The following is a 21,720-nucleotide window of genomic DNA, read 5'->3' as shown; positions in this document are numbered from 1 at the left end:
GTGGTGTTAAATTTCTGCTTCAAACAGTATTGTCCATTGAAGCTTTACTGTTGAGGTGGAGGCAGGGAGTACTAAGAAAGATAATCTGAAGGTGAAAGAGATCAGATACGCAGGGAGAGTGAGGCAGCAAAAGAGAAATACATTTTGGAGAGAAAAATATGAAAAGCAGCGGACATGTCAAAGGCAATTACACTGACTTAAATGTTTAAAAACCTGAACTTTTCTCATAAAGTACTATAAATGGAGAAACTCTAGCGAGGACGTTTGTTTCACTGCGCTACACAGAGCACTTACTAATTAAAAATAAGTAAATCAAGGCTTAGATTTCTATGCACATCCCTATCATGTTGCCTCAGTAACTCAATTTGTAAAGATTTTTGATGTCTCCTAGTGATGAGTTCAGATAGAATAAAGCATCAGTGGATTAAAAAAAAAAAAAAGACAAAAAGCTTTTTGACTTACTGTTGTATTATTCTTCTCAACCAACTGCAACATGAACATTCTTCATATGATTAGTTTTGCACGTGAGTTAAAGATATAATTCCGTAATGGACTCCTCAAGTGATGAGAGTTTCTGTGCATATCGTTCATGCATCAGGATACTCCTGAAAAGACAGAGAGGCACATACATTATTAACCACTGTAACAATGTATAACTATTAGGTGATAGTAGTTATCTTGTTTTATAAAGATTTTTCTGGTTTAGTTATTGTGCACATAGTCAAGTTTAAGATTACATTTAACAGGCACCCTGGACTCTGTCTGTCACTCTTTTACTTCAGAAGATCATTTGTGTCTATCTTCTAGAGCATTATAGCACAACACTATTCAGAAGTTAAAATACTGTAGGTCACAAATTACTATATGGACTACTTGACACTTGTTCCTTTATAGGACTAAGAGTTTTTATCAGACAGTACAGTGTCTGTCTACAGACTTATTTAATATGGCCTTGCAGCTCCTTGATAAATAGTCTTATTTAACATACTCACTCCAGCTTCACTTCTGCCCAACACTGACACCAAGAAATGTGTAGTTACACAACTGTGCTAAAAACGAAAAAGCCCTACAGTCTTCAGAAATAATTATTTTATTTTTATTTTCTTTGAGTCTGCATTTCTACCTGTTTTGTTCATGTACCCTGTGGCAGGCTGAGGGGTGCGAGGCACGGGCTTCTCTACCAGTGGCAGCTTGAATAAGAGCTATCACTGCGTAAATAGTTCAACAGTCATTTCAACTGCATTGCCTCCTGGTGGGTATAGACGTATGATCACCTAATTTCCATATAGAAAAAGATAAATTTTAATAATCACCTCATTCTTCAATATCGGGCTATGTACATTCAGTAAAAAAATACTTCCTTCATTATTTCTTATCCTGGTCTTTTTTCCCTCCAAATGAAATAAAACAAAGAATGTGGGGTGAAAGTTACAACAGCTTGCTCTACATTCCTGTTTTCTTACTTTCTGTTGTTGTTTTTCATAACACGTCAACTGTCCAATGATTATGTGAAATCCTCTCTGTTCTTTAAAATAAAAACACCAAACAAACCAACACTGCTTTTCTCCCTGGGACACTTTGTCCTCATTACTTTTCATAAAGTCCTAAAACCTAAAAATAACACACCCAAGCCCAAACTGCACAAAGATCAGCCCCTTCCATATTTACATAGAAAGGAAGAAACCACTTTTAGACCCCTCATTGTGTCTGGCCAGCCTCAGGGTCTCTGGACTGCAAGTAACAAATAGCACATAATTTGCTTGCTCTAAGTGTTTACTCTTAAAGACTTCAAGACCCAGAAAGCAAAAAGCACTGCTGCTGGATTTGTCACATTAACCTCTTCTTACCTCGTGATTGTTTGAAAGTGGGTAGGAGATGGTGTCAATTTCCTCAGCCTAACACTGTAAGTGAATAAAATACAGTATTAATCAGGAGGGAAAAAATTAAAAACAACATTTTGGGTCCTTTAGCAGCATTTAATCAGAGAAACCAGTGATGGCAGGAGCACAGCAACTGATGTGCATTTGACATCCAGCTGCTGTCCCTCAAGATTTATACTTAAGCAATGAAGACAGCCTTGTTTTATCTCTAATATTCCATGTGAATATGTAAATAGATGATCACTGCCAATATAGCACCTGCCAGGAACTACAAGTATCTAAGGTCTGGAATTATTCCTACAGAAGTCAATGGGAGTCATACTGATGATTTCAATCACAGTTGGACCAGGTTCAAGGACAAGGGAAGAAAAAGTTTGTCCCTATAAGTACTTTAGGCTGCAACTGTTCTGAACACCACCATGTTTTATTTTTTCCTACAATTTAATAGGAAGAAATATTTGCATAGGTGTTACACAGTTGTGCTATGGGGAAATGCTGAATTACAAAATAAACTGCATTCCTGACAAATTGTAATTGCTGCCCAGGAGAATGAACACCAAGAAACAGCTTCCTCTCAGCTGTGGGAACCAGGCTTGTGCTGTGCACCTGATCAGAAAAGACAAAAAATCACACAAATAAAAAGATTTTCCTGCAACCAGAGGTTTTGCACAGGTTCACACCAGCACGTCTGGAATTTCAGAGTTCTATGCAGATGACAAACAGAAGGTTGGGATAAGAGGGATGAGTTTCTAGTAATTCTGGTTACATGAGCTGAAACAAAGGAAATTTGAGATTAGAAACTCTCCTAAAATCCAGATGCCAGAAGTACATGCTTTATTTACCAGAAATAATCCCTTTCACTTCCACAGTACAGCTCCAGATACACATACAGATGTACAGGGCCTCTTCACTTCTCCCTTTTTCTATAGTGTTACTCTTGCCTCAAGGTGTTAAAACAAACAAACAAAAATATAACCAACAAAAAAGGAAATAAGAAGTCAAGCTTCAAAATTTCTAAGTTATACTAAAAAATATGCCTTGGATTTAAGAATAATAAATCTTGGACTCTTCTTATTTGTCCACCCTCTTGCACATTATGGAAAGTTCACATATTTAAGATCTTTTTTTCTAAAGCCACAGAGGCCAAAAATGTATTTCTTTTCCAAAAAAAATTGAGATTCTCTAGTGGAGAACATATTGCAGTGGAATTCATGGGGCTGGAGGACCCATCAGTGGTGAGGCAGCAGACCAGTCAGATGAGAGCAAGAGGTGGGTGGTCAGCCAGAGTAAGAAGGGCTGTTTCTTCCTAAAAGCCAGACAAAATTGAATTAGATCCAGGGGGTTTGCTGTGCAGTAAAAGCATGACAGAGGGTGCCCCAAAGTCCCACCACACAGGGAGAAAAGCCATCATCCGATACGTGCCTCAGCCTGCTCCAGCATACAATATTGCTCTCTCCTGGATTAACATTCCCTGTTTCTTGTGTCCATAGTCCTCCCAGGGCCTGCCACCTAACCCTTATGTGTAATGCTGCCTTCATGGAAATGGGATCAGAGTTGTGGGGACCCAATGACCCAGCAACAACTGATCCCACACCTGAGGCTTACACACCCCAAGGCCAAGCCTTGCACTTCTGTGTAACCCAGGGCTTACAAATAACCCTTCAGGGCAGAGAGTCAAGGGATCCAAACTATCTCCGTGAAGGCGTCTTCTAGAAAAGACTCTTATATGTATGTGAGATATTAGGCTGCGGATCAATAAAATGAGCACATCTGTTTCTGTTTCCTCAACAAAGTGGAGCATCCTTGGGTTTATGGCACAGTCTGCAGAGATGTCCTCAATCTTCCTCTTACAGTTTATAATTTTTCTCTGAATCGTGGATTCAGTCAGACATTCTGTCTGTTTGTCTCCCTCCTGTCCCAGCTAATTTCCTTTGATCTTGTCTGGTCATGCAGTTAATTGAAAGCAAGTTCCTCAGCAAATCCTTCCTGAGGTAAGTTTTTCCTTTAAAAAAAAAAAAAAAAGAAAAAAAGAAAAAAAGAAAAGAAAAGAAAAAACAACTAGAGACTTTACTTCTATAGAGATTTGTGATTTTTCATTTCTATTACTTGAAAGGGAAGAAGGTTACACTCTACTTGCTCTCTTCTTGAAGAAGCTATGAGAATCAGTTCTCATAGCTTCAGCCATCCTCTCGTCTTCCACTCATTCTTTCAGCTACATATGAGATCAGTAACACTCATTGGTCATCATTTCTATCTTCCCATTTGGGAATCAGAACCAAGACTAAAGTGTTTTAGCAATAGCAGGAGTCATGCTGAAAATCCAGTCATACTTTATGAGTGTCAAAAACTCCCCCAATAAGCAAAAACTGCAGCAAGGGCTTTTCTTTTGTACCACAACGGTCTATCAGCTCTCACTTTGTTTTTAATAGCACCATTCAGAAAGGCTCACACACCTTTCTTACCTTATTCTTCCTCACAGCATTCCCATAAACAGTGAAGGATAACCTTAAAATTAAGGGGAAACTGAGGTACAGGGAGGTAGAGTAGCACAGCAAAGATCACATAGGACATCTGTAGAGTGGCAGAACAGGCTCTTGAAGGCCACACATGAGTGTTTTAACCACAGACCACTCTTTCACTCAGCTTTGGAGCCAGGAAATAATGTCTGAACACCCAATTAATAAAGGACAAAACAAGCTAAAGCTTTTAGATACAGACTCGAGACTCAAGCCTTAATTCTCTGCAGAAGTTTGCTCCAATTCCAAGCAGTAATGGCTAAGAAAACATTTTGGGCCACATCTCACACTGATTTAGCCCTGCCAAAATAACTGAAATGAAGACAGCTTCATGAAAATGTTGCTTGCACTTATTACTTATGTCTTACTCGCTTCTCACTCCTTAGATATAACCCTCACCTAGATCAGACGTAGTCATGTAAAGCTCTAAAAGGCTATGCTGGTTGTGGAAAAGGGAGAAAGAGGGTAAAAGATCTACTGCATTTTTCTTCCCTTTTTTCCATAAAATCTTACCTTTGCTAGCACATTGCTATCATATGAAGAGCCAATGGGTGGCATTTAGGATGAAGTTTGTATTCGACCTCCACCTGTAGTCAATAGTTCAATTGTTTCTCCAATGCAGCCAGTATGTTAACCCTCATAGCTTGTCACTATACGGAAAAGAGCACCAAAGACAATGGGGAATTCAGAGCTGAGGCTAAATGACATGTATTTAATAGCTTTCCAATTCAATGAGGCATTTAAGATTTTCATTAGCAGTAATCATGCAAGAAGTAGAGGTCAACACCAGAAATTTTACAGAGATTAAAGAGGAAAGATTCAAAATGGATTTAAAGCTAGAAAATTAGATATTACGTTAACACGAGATACAGAGACGTGGAAACTTGCTACTGTGCATCTACTGCCATTAAAAAAAATCACCTCTTTGTTTAAAAAATTCTGTGGATTTTAGTTAAGTTTTGACCATTAAAGCACAAAAATTTTAGGTGTCAGGTGCTATTGCCAGGGCTCAGTGAAACAAATTAAAAGGAACATCGCGGTGAATTAGACTTTTAACTTATCTTGCAACTATTTTCATTTATTAATTTTCAGAAACAGAAAAAGAGCAATCCTGTCTTTTGGCAAGCAAGATCAGTTCCTCATTGTTCCTTCCTAAAACCTCAGGTCATACCAATCCAGAAAGGGCTAGAGATTTGGTTTGAAGATGTAGAAATCAAAGTTTTCTACTCCAAAGGTACTTTCATATAGTCAGTTTTTGAGCTGTGATAATATAGGATCACAGTCCTTCGGTAAGATGCTGCCTTTCTCTCCAGTAATATACCAGGAGAGGCAACAGAATATCTCAACACAGCTGGAGGACCTCAGAAACCACACTGATATACTGAAGTGGCAGCATACAGCACTGTGATACTGACCCTCGTGCTCCTTGAAGAATCAACCTGTACTTATAAAACTCATCTTTCATTTTCACACCGCATGGATCAGAATCCCTGAGGGACCATGGACTTTCAAACTGCAATTCAGGTGCTTTTTGAAGGGTTGTGGTGTATAAACCAGGCGCAGTGCTCAGTCGGAGTGCTGCTGCCAGCAGCTTTCCACTCAGCACACCTCTTCACTCCAGGGCAGGTATAGGCTCATTAAGAACAAATGCTGATGGTGCTCATGAGCAAAATTTGAGTAAAAGGATGAAGGTAAGCAATGACTTCTTCAGCCTCTTCCCCCTGGCCCAGATGCCCATACAGGTTTTAGCTGCTCAAGTCAAATTCTCAAGAATTCTTCAAAGGTATTTGAACCTTTTACCTCACAGAAGTTTCACAGAGAGACATAAACTGCTGCTCTGTTAAACTGTAAGTAGATCACAGATGGGAAACAGACTTCCTGAAATATGGAATCATAATTCTGCAGAAATACACTCACAAGCTGTGTGCTTTTATGAGCATACAACTTCTCTAGAGAGCAGTCAAGTTACTCATGATGGGCTTGTTCACCTAAATACCCCTACTGCCCATCCAGAAGAACTTCAAATATTGGCAATATGATTATTCTAGGTTGACAGTGCTGATCAGGTACAACCTGGCACCTTAATTTGTTTCACTCATTTTTTGTTCAGAAATTGAGAGTTTCAAATGGCCAAGCAACCCAGAAGAACACATTTGAAAATGTCAAGTGAAGAGTTACAAAATCATATAGCTGAATGCTCAATGTCTTCCTTTGCAGGAATCAGAAGAGGCCAAGTACTCAGCAAACTCTGCTAACAAATGAAACTCATTTGGCTTTTAGAGCAATGCATTAGCAGCTGCCAAACAGTCCCAAATGGCTTTAAAATACACTGTAAGATAATAGAAGGAAATTCATAAGATAATCTTAAAGAGCTGCAGAAGCAGTAATTTCTTGTTCAAGCTGCAAGAGTCTGGAATCCTTTAGAAGTGGATGCAAGATCACTTCATGGTCATGGTAGTAAGAGATGTCTGTGATTATATGGCACAGAATAACCAAGGCTCTGTATTTGCACAAGAAATAAACTTTCCTTACCTGAATGAAAGAGGGCTTGCACGTTCCCGCTTGGACTACAAGCTCTGGTGGTACAAGCTAAAGCAGAGTGTAATTTAATTCATTCAGGGGGTGCTGCTAGATAAATAATACATAATAATGGCAAACAACACTTCACAAAATCTGTACATTGAGTTAAATAATGTGGATTCCTCAAGAACAGAGAAATTCCTTCACATGAAATCCTTAGTTTTGATTAAACATTTGTAGTCTGAAGGAAGAAATCTGCCTTCTGTCAATGACTATTCTCCTTTTTTTTTAACTGCTGACCAATGAATTGGCACCCTTCTGATTGAGGAACAAATTAATATTACTGAAATAACTTGAAAGCATTTAAAGATTGAAACTGACTGCACATGCAGCTAAAAAGTAGGTTAAGAAGCAGGCAATTAGCTGCGTATAAATGATGAATCAGTCTGTTTTGATGATATGACTGTAATTTCAGCTTTTGCCTTTTCAAGTATGTTCCACAAATACAATAGGCAGGCTTATACTGAAATGTGAGCAAATGGTTACTCTTCTTTTAATTGAATACAAATTTTCCTCCCTTTTTATTTATCTCTGGAAATTAGAAGGAACGTTCAGGTAGTACCATAAACCCTTTGCGTAGTTATGTTTGTATGATAAATGATTTCAGAAATATATATAGCCTCAAAATATAAGGAAAAGATTCACATTAAAGATTGAGAGTCACATTGGGAAATGAAAGACATCACTATAAGATCAGCAGATCAGACACTGTGTGGTACTGTGCTTTAAAGCTTGACACAATCATCCAGGAAACACTGCTGAATACTAGCCAGATGATTTCTTCTAGACTTCTTCTTTTATCATTGTACCAAAATAAATACTTAAATCTTTCTGAATTCACAGAGTAGAATGATTATTGATGTTTGAAAAGGACACTAGAGGTAAAACAATAGTTCAAGAAGTGCCAAATGAAGAATGCACTGTAGAATGTGGGGAATGCAAAGAAAAAAAAACAACAATCAAACACTCTTCAGACTCATCTTAGAATTTCTAACATGCGCTATTTTAATTGGAATCATTTCATGGTTCAACTCACTTGCACTCTTTGAATTGAAAGACAGTGTCAGAGGTTTGGTCTATGCTTTGAATAGTAATGTAAAATCTGATCAAACACACTGGGTCACACAGGGATCAGCATTAAAAGAAAGTTAAATGAGAAGAGGGCATAGCCATGGCTGTTTTAACTACTAACCACAACATTGGGTTAATTTGAACAATTATTTCATAAGGATTAATTCAGTTTTGTACATTGTGACTTGTGTTCTTTGGACTTCCTCCCTCATTTTCTTCTCACAGAATTTTAGGTTAAAAAGTGGCTATCATTTGGCTGGAGGGAAAGGATAGACAAGTATAGGAGAGGTAAGAAACAATTTTTGGAGGTAACAAAGTTTATGTCCAAAGCTGTAACCTTTACCTCTGCTTTTCTTCAGCCTCTCAAACATTCTTGACTAATTTTTGAACTCTAGATGCCTTTTGCTCCAACTCCACTAAAAAATGATGCACCTTCAAAACACTAATGACAATTATTTATGCTCCAGTGCAGTCTTGAATCTGCCATTGGCAAGATCTCACAAACAGACCATGGCATTTCAGCACACTAGCCATGGTTAGGCTGAGCACAAACTGAAAATGAGAACTCATATTCTCATGCAGTATAGTTGTGGCTCTAACTCACGTTACAGATCTGAGTTGTGTTTTCAGAATGCAGTGCAAAAACTATCTCCTTTTTATACACAAAATCAGTGTAACTAGAATACAAATAAACCGTGAAAGAGATTAAGCTTCTTGGCAAACATATAAATTGGGACTGGAGGACAGGAATGCTTTTTTTTTCTTTATTCATGCATTTCTTTCTATTAATTGAACTTTGGGACAGCTATACCAACCATAAAGAACTATAGGGATGTATTAACACCTTACTGGGTAAGGAGCAAACAACTGGTTAAGGGAGCAAGCATGCCTGAAGGAAAAACAAAAATGAAGACTTCCTGGCTGCAGTTGTTATCAAACAGCTATGTATTAGTAACATGTTTTGGCCAATTTTATCTTCTGTCTTAAGGACAGTTTTCTGTGCCTCAGTCAACTAAAAGTTCAGATCACTTGTGGGTTGATTGATACACTGATTCCTGATCTCTTCTTAAGAGTTTTTCTCTGTGTGTTTGGATCATGAGATGTGGGGCAAAATAAATAATCTATCTTGAGACTATCTATCTTCTCTTCAGTCATGATTATATACAGCACCTGAAGCTATATTGCCCAGCATTTGTTTTTAAAATTGATTTTATCACATGTGAAACTGAGTTAAGCTTGAGCGAGTTCTGAAACATACTCTGATACTCAGAAGGAGCCAGAAGCATTTGGGAGCTGGCTTTCTTCCTCATCACATGTAGCCACAGATAGATTAGCTACCAAGAAAATGAAATAGAAATTTAGTACATACATTCTGTTTTCCCATTGGAGAACTGATCTTACCTTAATAGCATTTTAAAGAATAACTTACAGAAGAAACAGAAAAGATACAACTAGTTTGGGGATATTTTTCTTGTAGAAGAGCCTTATGAAGGATAGCAGGATTTAAACATAATATTACAGACATTTACTGGAGTTTGAGCAAAGGCTCAAAAAGGAGGTGTCTGGGCTGAAAACAGCCATCAGAGCACTCTTGCCTCCAATGGAAATAGACCAGCTGAGAGCCTGTCTGCATAATGAAGTCATTTCTCTTTTTAGCCACCCTATAGACTCCTATGCATGTGATGTAATTCCCTATTCAATGCCATAGAGAAGTTATCATTTCCTATTAGAACCCATCGGGTGTTTCTATGTGGGTTTCCTTTCACAGGCTCCTTAGCATAGCCAGAAAATTCATTTTTCTCTGTGTAAACTAAGTGGTGTAGCAATTTTTCCTCTGAAGTCATATGATGTCTGTCACCACAAAAGCAGTCTACATGCAGCTGTATCTCGTTTTGGAGCATATACTCTTGCATATGGCTTCTAGACGGAGGCAAATATCACTGCAACAGAGTTATTTAAATAATATATTGTCACACAGTGATTAATTTCTGTTTTATTTTCAGCATGAAAGTCTGTGGCATAGACCCCCATATGGTACAATAATAGGCTGAAAGATTAGCCACCATCACCATCTGTTACTCATCCCTGATTTCACTCCCTCTTTCAAGAGCTGATTGCAGTTTCAAAATCTTTCATTCAATGAGTCTATTTTCTTTCAAGTTATTACCTAGATGACTTCAGTAATTCTATAAAGCTGGGGCCTGAAAAAGAAATGCTGAGAGCAATAAACGCACGTGAGACATTTGCATAGTGCACTAGAATGGAGGGTGCTGCAATAGGAAATTCACAGGGCTGGCTGTCTCACTTTACCCATCAGTGTTACAGCAGTGTACAACCAGAGAGCTACGTTAGTACAAGAGAGAAATTAGGTGTTCAGTGGCACATTTCTTACTGAAGTCATCCACTCCATACAACAATAAACCACTTCTTTTTATATGACTATCTATTAGAAATAATTTTCTTTAGTCAAATAGTCATATCTATATAGGTAAAATACATTTCTTATGGTGTCCCAAGTAAATATAAGAGAGTAAAATGTAGACGGGAGGAAGGAATGATAAGAAAAGGCCAACAAATATGAACAAATATATCTGAGGTAAGCATGCAGGAGAAATCAACAGTAAGAGTATTTTGCAATCAAGATCGCTGCTAATCTATGTGGAAGACAGATTCCAAGTCAAATCTAATATGCAATACATCTTCAGCATGTATTCCTTCAAATGCAAATCAATCACAAGCACCCTTGAATACTTGGCACTAGCTTCACAGAGGATATGGTTTACACTCAGCTGCCCAGTGCTTAATGGTAGGGAACATTCTCGAGAGGTCAAGAATGACCTCTCAAGAACTTGCATTTGCTTCGCAGGCTGACTAGAATCATAAGTGATCTGAGATACTGAGTTGTGGGTGTATCACAACTATGAAATCACACTCTTTGCCTTAGCCCGATCACAGGTCCCATTGCCTGTTCCATCAGCTTTACTTTCTAAATTAAATTTCAGGCACTTGAAAATGACTACCCTGCTTGTTCAGTGCCTGGAGTATCATCAAGAAACAATAACAACAATAAAAAATAATCAAAGAGATCCTTCATACACATCGTGTCAGCTTTGTTTTCCAGATCCACTGTTTCCATTGTTCACTGTGGGACGTGAGGCCAGATTCTTAGTGGAAGTAAATCTGCACAGCTTCTCTATGCATGACAGAACTGCCCCAAAATGGAGCTACCAATGTTTATGTGCAGGAACAGTCTAAATGTCACTCTTATGTCTGGCTCATGATTCAGAAGACCATAACTGTTTGACACAGCCCATGTATTTGTTATTTTAGGAGGCTGGTTGGAAGGAGATGGCAAAGGTTTAGGAGTCAATGATCTCCATCAGCTCTACAAACAAGGAAAGACTGCTGGGCTTTGTTTTCTTTTGGGAACTTTCCAAGCATCAGTACTTTACAAGTTACCCCCATAGGCAACTTCGTATCTGTTTCAAGTTAATGTGCTTTGTTTTTCAGACCACAAATAAAATCAGAACAAAGTAAAAGTTCAGATTTGTTTGAAAACAACCCAAATTGTGTACCGTGTGAAAAGAAAGGTAAAAAGAGGGTCAAAGAGGCTGAGAGTAGAGAGGGCATGGGATAGGGAAAATCTCTCCAGAGGAGGGAAAGTGATTTTTATGGCACAGATAAAGAATAAACTGCAGAGAGAAGAAAAAGATGATGTTCAAAAAAACCTGAAAAGTCACTTCAAAATACTGTAGCTGTCTTTCTTCTCATGAAGTCTTCATCTCACTCTTAAGAGGGTCAAAAGGACTAAAACTGCTAGCTCTCATATTGCCTTTGTATTAGAGCTATATGAAGCAGATGACAGCAACATAGTCAAGATACCAGGACAAATTCTGCCCTTCATTACAATCATTCATCTTATCTGGGAACATTGCTCAACACGATCATTTAATTCTTTGATTACCGAAAAAAAACATATAGCAAAAACAGAGGAGTTGCATTTAACAGGTATCAAACACACACGTATCATTAGTTAAATCAACATAACCATAGAAAGATATTATATATATATAAGTTTTGTATACTCAACTTGTGACTATTCCTCATTGCTTTCTGGAGAGCCTTCATGTGATTTTAGAACATTCAGACTTACTTAGAACTGCTCTGACAGAGGGTGACGGAAATGTCTGCCCATTTCAGAGAAGGGGAAGCAGAAGGAAAATGCTGCTAAGGGAGGCATCTTCATTTCTAAACCTGTGAACATGTTGCTATGTTAGTAGATATTTCCTGTACCTTTTATCCTTTCTTTCACATATCTATTCTCAAGGATGGCACTAGATTTAAATTGCTTACTTGATGTTTGGAAGAACCACTTTTAAAATTCTCCATCCCTTTACAGATATGGGATGAATCTGAGGATAGCAGTGGCCATCTGTTAGGTGCAGGTTACAGCATTTTCCCTACAACACAGAGAAAAGAAAGTGTGCTCTTCAGTGATTTTCTCTCTCCCCTACTGAATGTTCTGCTCTGTGAAATCAGACTCAAAAATTTCCTTTGACTACCATGGAAACTGCATTAGGCCAGTAGAAGTCACAGGGATAACAGATGGTAAGAAGTTATGTATATGACCACCATATAAATTGCTCACTGAATGCTGAATTTGGATTAGGGCATTAGCACCTCAAGTGATTAGAGTTGAGCTCAACTGGGTTGCACTGGCCAGAACAATACCAAGTTAAATAGATGCAAACACTTCATGAGACATTAAAGCAGGGGTGAAAAACATATTCAGTGTTACAACATCTTATCAACCATCACTGGATTAGTTTCTTTTCTTGCTTCACTGTGTAGATTCATCAATCCACGAAGATATGCAAAGAAAAGGAAAAAAAGAAAAAAGAAAAAAGCCAATTTGACTAAGATGATTGTAAGAGAAAGGAACTGGCTGACTCAAGGAACTGGAAATAAAGATGAAACCTTTGAAATCTATGTCACCACCTCAAGACTGGCTCAGATCTGCATTGACCCATAGCTATTATTGTAACTGGGTGAGATTTTGGTACCCCCCCATGTAATGGGATTGAGCTCTTAATCCAGTTAAGGACAGATGTTCACAACAAGCAGCTCAAAACACAAACCCTCTCTGCCACTCAGTTGGAAGAAATGTGAAAAGAAAATCTCATTTGTGACATGGAAGAAATTGTCCCCTTGTTAGAAGTCGGAAATTAATGGAGACACTACTTCCTTTCTACCTTGCTCTGATTAACAGTAAAACTTGGTCCCTGGATATTACAACAAGATATTCTAGGCAGGTAAATTTGTCATCTGCACAAGCAACTTAGGCCTCTCTGGGCAGGGGAAAATTCATACTGTCCAGTTCCTATACTGCCAAAACATTATACTGTCCTTTGCAAGTGATACAGAAAGAAGACGATCTTTCAAAAGGCCACTTGCTACCAACAATGAAAAGATGCAACTGAAAATGAAAACAACACTTCATATAGTTTCCTTTCATTATAAACTCTCAAAAATTTTTCCTATACCTAAGAAGCAGTGGTAGGCAAGGAGAAAAGCATACAACACTCTCATCTGGATGATTAAATAATAATAGAAAAAGTTATTTCAGGAAAGCTGGAATGAGAAAAAAAGGAAGTTTTACATTGAACAGATACAGCTAGAGGAGCAGTCAACAAGATGTGAGTAATGACAGACTGGAAATGTTTCTCCGCACACAAATTGAATAGATGAGGGAATATATTTTCACCGTTGCTCTTAAAATTAGCATGAATGATCTTCCCAGACTAACTAGGCACCCAACCAATGTCCAAATTTATTTCCACAAGAAGTGACACTGACAAAATGGCAAATGTGTGCTATGCAAATTACACTCAACCATTGATTTTTTAAGTTCAGCAGCTGATCTTGTGCGACTGCTTACAAAGGCAGACAGAGAGACCACACCGACTGCAGCAGTAAACCGAACTCATATCTCACACTGACTTGAAGATGCAGTTTGACACGTGCTGCCTAAACAAACCTGAGCGCGTCAGTTAATTTCAGATGATTTACTTGTTACAGTGGCTTGCAACATAAAAGCCAACAATCAGTCATTAGCACGCAGCAGAGGAAATTTTCCCAGGGTATTATGTATCGTATTTGGACAGCCAGAACTCACTGCTATTATTTATTCACACCACTATAAATTATTCTTCTCAAAATGAACCCGAGTCACGTAAATGCTGACTTGGAAAGCACCAGAGCCCTCTCCTTTCCTGCTGTATGTATTTTTCCTTTTTAATAAACTTCCTGCCTACAAGTGAAAAACCAAAGTCTAGTGGCGCTTACGTGTTTCAAATCAATGCCACAGAAGCAAGGGGGAAACCAGTTTGGTTAACATTTGCTAATCCCTTTTAAGGCTGTATATTTGTTGTGGGCTTAAATGGTTCCAGCTCTGCAAGGCTGCTAAACAGAGCACTGCTGAATCGTATTGATACCTTAATATTGGTATGAGAATCAGATTATTAGGCACAGTTTTTTCCTTCCTCTTTTTTTTTAATACGTATTTTTGTCCTATCAAAGGATAACCAACTAGGCATACTAAGTAAATAGTAATTTTGAATAGCTGTATGTAGGGTAACTTAAAGCAAGGAAACTGGCAGCAATTGATGAGATCGAGTCCACACATTAAAAAGGTTTTTGGGACACAAATGCTGCTCATATTCACTATATGATGAGATCTGCTAGAAATGGTGCTGTGACACCAGTTCATTTTACACAAGCTTCCAGAGGTAGTATCTTGTAGATGTTGTTAACAAGGGTTAACCAGGGAAAACAGGACTGAAAAGCTCCTTGGGAGTCATTATAACCAGCCAGACACTGGTACCAATAAATTGAAGCACTTCAGTGTGACTCTGTGGTGGTTCATTCCAACCACAGACACTTCCACACAAAAATGGATGAACAAAAGGTTTCACCCATCAAAAGTACAAGCAAACAGTGACTTCTCCTGCTCTGCTTGATGGTACCTCAAAAATTGGGAGCAGAAGCCTGATCTTTCACCACAAAAAATACAACTATGAAATGTTCAGTGATTCCCTCTCTATATGTAACAGACATATTTCAGAAATGAATATTGCAAATTTTGCCTGAAAACAGCACATAATTTTGAAGGGCAGCTAACTAGAGGTATGGAGCATGAGCGCAAGAGAGGAACTGAGCTGTGCTCATAGATCCAAAGACTCTTCAAGGGCTCATCCTTTTCCCACTGAAACAAATGAGTAACAAAAAAGTTCTCTGAAGTTATCTACGTTGCTGCAGAGCTTAAGGCCAAGGTTTTTCAACAGGTAGCCCTTAAGCATAGTCACTGTTATCCCTTTCAGCTTCCCCAGTAGCTGTTGCTGTACCCCAGTGTGCTGTGGGGAATGACAACACTACAGAGGCTGTCCCTAACCATGAACAACTTGGATATTTTCAGTGGAGAGTTATACTTCTCACTGTACTTCCCCTACACTGCAAGGAAATAAGACATAAGAAAAGCACTGCTCGACCACAGCTGACCACCTCAGCTCTTGTTCTCGGAGGTGCTTGTACTACAAGTTCTACATCCGACTTATGCAAACACACAGGTCAGAACCACTGAGTTCTGGGGCCAACTGGCTGCTCAAATTTGTGACAGCTTTATTGCCATACAATTGGAGAAGTAGATATCTCCTTCAGAAATAGCTTGAGAATGACTTTTTGTTGTTGTTATTTTAGGCGTAGCTGATGTTTCTTTGGGATTTTCTGTCTGCAGCTCTGCCAGACATTGCTGAGAGAAGCAATTCTGTTGACAAGTTGCCCCAGAGCATGCTGTAAATGGGATATAGTACCTCGCTTGTGGATTCTGGAGCTACCTCCTTGTGTCATTTTTTGGTCAAATTTTATCTCTCAGATGCAGAAAACATGCATGTTGAAAAAAAATTACTGTTACTTGACTCTCACAAACACTGCTGAAGCTGCTGCTGCCAAACAAAAGAGTTAGCTTTCAGTGCCAAATAAAGAGTTAGCCTTAACTGATTGCTGATGGTATAAAATACCTCTGGAGATTCATTTCTCCAGAGCCTTTGGTGATATTAGACAAGCAATTTTGATTTAATCTTATATATATATATTTAAATGTTTTGACAATTTCTTCTACACTTAGACACATCTTTATCCTTTTTGTTTCCAGACGACTAAAACCAGCTGGCTATTTTTCTATTGTTATTTTATCTGCCATTGGAGCTTGAAGAGACTGAAGTTCTTACAGACTAAAATCATTTTACATCAATTTCTGCAAGCTCAAGAAGATCAAATAATTTGAACAAGCATCGAGAGACAGATCTTTGATGTACATAGGTTGTAACCAATGGTGTATGCCAATTAGGGGCATGGCCTTGGGCTTTGGTATTTCTTCCGCGGGATTTTAGCTTTGAACTCCTGAGGTCCCTCGTTACCCATTTCCTTGCAGAGCATGTTTCCCACTTAAACAAACATTCCCAGGGCTCTTTGCATAGGACAGGATGTCCAAGATTCTGATTCACTTGTGATCTTGCTGAAATGAGTCATTTATTATTTCAATTAATTACTCAGCTAAATGTATATGTTTGGTATCATTCTATGGGATTTTGGTCTCTTTTTTTGTGTCTCAAGATGTGTTCCTTGTGGAACCAACCAGGGCAGCTGCTAAGGAATGATGTCACTCATTAGCTTCACACTGGAAAAGTAAATATGTTAGTTACCAAATATCTTACACGTCTATGTTTATTTGTGAGCAATAACTAGTTTGGGAATGTATACAGCTGTGACTGAAACACAATAAAATAAGACAAGACAAATGTCAACACCTTGGTTGCCAAACACAAAGCAAAGCAAATGGCTTTATCCTAAACTGAAAGTCCCTTTTTGCATACATGAAAATGCTTGTGGTTCCACTTACTGCAGAGGAAAGCCAGGAGCACAGTAACCGATGAGATCTCCAGCCACATCTCACAGAGCTACAGTTTGTCCTCCCATCACCAACCTGGGTGGGATGCAGCTGCCGAGATATTTGTTTATGAAACTCCCAAGCTTTGCTCATCAAGCTACACTGCTTGAGCTAACAGCCAAACCTCCTCCCCCTCGGACCCATTTGAGTGACTCGGGGAGCCCACAGGGAGCCAGCAGAGGGAAGGCTTTTTTCCCCTATGTTAAATAACAGCTCAATTTTCAACACATCATTAACTATTGCAGCTGCAGCAGAATCAAGTTAAGTCAAGAAAAGAATGAAAACAACAACAATCCCCCAAACTAAATTATAGACTCTATGAGGTGGTTTATTCAGTGGCTCAACTCTACTGTCCCTGCTGAAGATCTCTCAAGGGTACAAGGATACGCATGGGGCTGCACAGAGCTCAGCCCCAGTGCTGGCTCTTGTTGTGGGGAAACCCTCCACAGCTACAGTGTGTTGCAGAGGGCGCTTGGCAATGTCCCTTAAAGAGGTGTAGGCAGCACTCTGAGATTTAAAGAACTGGGAGACACAGATACTGTCCTGTAAGATCAAAGCCATCTGAAATTTGTTAACTTGCAGGGCAGACTTTGTCAATACTGCATCAGTTGCCACACTTGTCCCTAGGGACAGTGTAGTTCTTCATGCCATTTTCAAAGCTCTTAAAAACACCATTTTCATCCCTCTGTTTACAGCTAGCAGCCACAACAGACTCAGCAAGACCCTCAGCTCTTCAAGTTTCTGTACAGAATCTGTCACTGTGATCTGGCTTTCTTGAAAATTCCAAATTCAGATCGTACCACAGCCTCCTGCACTCTGCTTGCCCCACTGGCACGCTTCCCATAATCAAAATCAGACTATGCTCTTGACGGACCTGCTAGCATATCTGGTTTCCTTCTCATCTGGTTTTGAATTCTCCCTAATCCCCTAGACCTTAGGCCATAAAATAACTCTGATCGTTACGGACAAAGGCAGCACAAATGTGCACACTGCTCTCATGCTCTCCTTCAAAGGCAGCTCACCTCTAACCTGTGAGAATCATCTTCACTGGATGCAGTAAATCAGACAGCAGCTCCATCTATACCGCTGCTCTGGCCCTGGCTCCTCCATTAGTACTGCCAATGGGATATTAATTCAGAGTTTTAATAACAGCGTTTTGCAATTTCCTGGCTACTCTGCAGCTGAGGTAAATGGGACATGTGAGTGCATAATAGCTTTAAAAAAAAAAAAAAAAAAAAAAAAAAGAAAAGAAAGAAAGAAAGAAAGAAAAAGGAAAAGATCAAGTGACATCAATCAGGTAGGATGGTCTGAACATGAACCATAATAGGGTTGCTGCTTCTCAGGGTATTGCAGCTAACGGGGCCTGCCTCAGAGCAGGCAGTAACCTGATGTGCACACTTAAACTAAGCACAGATCTCTGAATTTTCACATTTTAACTGAATAGTGAACAAAGAGAGTTTTTCTGCAAGGGTATTTTTGTATTGTTATTTTCAGAGCTGTTGCCCAGACTGCTCAATTTGCATTGGTAAATTAATGATGCGCACTAGCTGAGTGTCATAATGTGAAGGAATGCTTTGATTAGAATACAGGATGGATTGGATTAGGGAAAAATTAAGTCGCAAAACATCTCCATTGCTTCTTTCAGTATATTTGCTGTAAAAGGACTTTTTTTTGCACTAACAATAAATCCAACTGAGATTCACTAGTGTGTCTTTCGAGCTGTTTTAATTATCACACAGTAAGAATAAAAATCTCATACTGTTTGATTGAATACTAACCCGAGGTCTTTCCTCTCACTTTCAAACATACCTTTTTAAGCTGCTGCTTAAGCACTCTCCAGAATTTCAGCAACACGTGGTGCTGGGGTAGGAAACAGCAGAGTCAGTGTTCTGCATGTTGCCATTGCTAGTTACCAGCAGCACTGGTGATAACAAAAGCAAGCCACTTGCAGGAAGTCTTAATTTTCTGCTCATTTCTGAGTCAAGCAAGTATGTAACTGTGCATGTGCCAAACTATAGTTGAAGAAATGAACTCTTACAAGGGGCTGTGATACTCAGTGGATCCACCAGGATTAAAGATGCAGATGGTGGTGATGGTTAGGGAAATATACAAAGCCAGATGAAACATATACTGTAATTTGAAGTGGACCCAAGTGGATCAACCCGTTAGCTGTTTTAAGATGTGGAAGTACCCCTTTAGTACAACTAAATGAGATAAGAAAAGATATTTACTGCTATTCACTCAAAGGAAAGAAAAAGAAAAAGAAAAAAACACAACAAAAGCAAATCCAGCTGTGCTTCTTTCTATTAACTTCTTTTGGATTTTGGTAGCCCAGCTTTCCTTGTTTCAGTTTGAGTTCCTCTACAAGCATCCAACTGGCAGCTGTCAGAAGGTGAGCACCCCACTACCCAGGCAGTGGCTGCCTCTTCTACACTGACCCAGGGGAAACCTCAGGGAGGAAGCAGGTTGAACACAGTATCACACGAACACCGTATTTGTGCAGCTGAACTGCACGTCATTCCCTGCACCCTATGTTTTTGCAGCTGGAATATCTAATTTGTCCTATTACCCACACTGTTTAGAGTCTCATGCAGAATGCTGTTGTGAGTCTATCAGAGCGATAGAGATGTACATAAGCTATTACAGCAGATTTTAGCCACATTCCTTTGTTGTCACAGGGAAAAAAAAAAAAACTTGCCTCATTTCATCTGCTGCAGGGCAGGGATTCCTCTATAAACAGGTGTGTCCCTGTTGCAGTGCCCTGGTCAGCTTAACCACCTTACCAACTAGCTGGTCCAGTTACACAAGACATGCACTAACCTGGTGTTATGAGTGCCAACACCTCAACCAGGGGCTCTAACCATACAGCTCCTTTTGCACCTGAGCAGCAGCAGGAATGAGGACAGCTGGCAGAGAAGAACCTGTCTCAGGGCTCATTAAGTGCCAGTGCTTTAGGAGAAACATGGGACAAGACTTCTTTCCTCACTGAAATTCTAGATGTTCAGCAGAAGTGTGGCTCAGAGGAGATGATGGCTCTCTTCCACAGTACAGAATGCAAGCTTTTGCATCATTGATGCTCCATCTGCAGATGCAACCAAATGTTAATCATGGTTTTCCTATTCTAAAGGAGTACACATCGATGTGGGCACTGCACAAACATGCTGTAAACTACACCGTTTAAATGTCACATTACACAAAAACATTGGCTCACCTAACAAAACACAGCACTCCTTGCTCACCCCAAATCTCTGGGTTGAAGAGCACCCAAAACAGTTTCACACCCAGATCTATCTGCCCAGGCATTGCCAGACATCTTTCAAGTGAGGATTACAGTCTGTTCCTCAAAATGTACCTTAGGGAGGGAAAGAAAAAAAAAAAAAAAGAAAGAAAAAAAACCCCACATGACAAATATCTATATTGCTTTCGGCTTATCTTCACTTATGTCAGCTTCTCTTCGCTCAGATTCTCATCTTGTTTAAGTCACTATGGAAACCAGAGAGTTTTAATTTGCAAAGGGAAGACTGTAATACTAAATGCTAATTGAATAGTGACAGCCTGGGAGCCTCCCAAATGTCTTTTTACAGACTCATATAAATGTTTACTAGGAATGGGAAGAGACTGAAACTTGTGGAAAACAGAGGGAAAAGAAATTAACTGCCCCTGGCTTCTATGGGAGGAAATGAAATAAATCTTAATTTACAAATAACTTGTTTGAGAAGCATAATCACGTTTGAGGTTTTTTTCCCCTCTACTCTTTTCCAGATTTTGCCACTAAGGTAAGAGTTTCATGGACATAGTGCAAAAACACCCTCAGACGGGGGAAGGAGAGCTGCTTTTATTTGCTTCTCTTTGACAGTGAGTTTCTCTAAGGACTTCTATGCTCAGCCTCACTCTCCTGTCCCTCAGCTGCTCTGATATGCCTCTGCCTGATGTGAATTCAGAAGCTGCATCTGACTTCAGATGCAAGAAGAGACTACCTGGCAGAAAGCAGTGTAAAAAGGAGCAAACCAGGCTCCTTTAGCTCATGAAAGTAAGGCCACAGCTCTTACACAATCAGATGGAAGGCTGAATATGCAAACGAATCAGGAGATGTAACAGGTTTTCACTTTCTGTACTACCCTTATTAATCTCTTTAATAGAAGCAAAGACCTTCCAAGGCTTATGTAGCCGTGAACAGCATTCTCTGCTGGCTGAGGATGAAGGACACTAATTAAAGGTCTCCAACTATGTGGCAGCCTGGGCCCCTGTGGTTATCAGCACAGCAGTCCCAGCTTATGGAAGTGACACCAAGTCGTTAGATAGCATCGTAACATGGGCTCAGCTCTCTAGTGCATGGTCCCATGTCCAGGAGCCAAAACCTAAGAGCACTAGCATCAGTGAGGCCAGTTCATTAGCATGATGCCAACACCACTGTGTCATTATTGGTTCAGCACTACTGCTTGCTAAGGCCCACACGTGCATCTTGCTCAATCTCCTTGCTCAGCATGCTCATCCTGCTGAGCTAGGGCAAAGTGCTGGCTGTTTCTTGCTGAACACATGTAGATTGTTGTGTTCATGCCAAGAGGTTAACAAACCTCAACAAGCCACTGGCTCTTCCTGATGTCTGATGAGCCCGTGGACACAGCTAGCATACCTTCCTCAGAATCATGGGCAGGTGTTACTGACAACA

At 39.5% G+C, this 21,720-nt stretch overlaps 1 long non-coding RNA gene across 1 annotated transcript in view; it reads right to left on the bottom strand.

The window, feature by feature from the left end:
- Positions 1–466: 466 nt before the first annotated feature.
- The window catches only part of LOC140247465 (uncharacterized), a 55,991-nt gene continuing 34,737 nt past the window's right edge, over positions 467–21,720 (bottom strand). The window contains exons 2-4 of the long non-coding RNA XR_011902669.1: positions 4,910–5,046; positions 1,848–1,901; positions 467–605 (exon numbers count right to left, since the gene is read on the bottom strand). This is a non-coding gene — a long non-coding RNA (uncharacterized lncRNA). The remainder of the gene's footprint in view (positions 606–1,847; positions 1,902–4,909; positions 5,047–21,720) is intronic.

Source organism: Excalfactoria chinensis, chromosome 1 (assembly GCF_039878825.1).
Source record: "Excalfactoria chinensis isolate bCotChi1 chromosome 1, bCotChi1.hap2, whole genome shotgun sequence".
In the NCBI taxonomy this organism is placed as follows: domain Eukaryota; kingdom Metazoa; phylum Chordata; class Aves; order Galliformes; family Phasianidae; genus Excalfactoria; species Excalfactoria chinensis.
The sequence above is the reverse complement of the archived record's forward strand: the minus strand, read 5'-3'. Positions and strand labels throughout refer to the sequence as shown.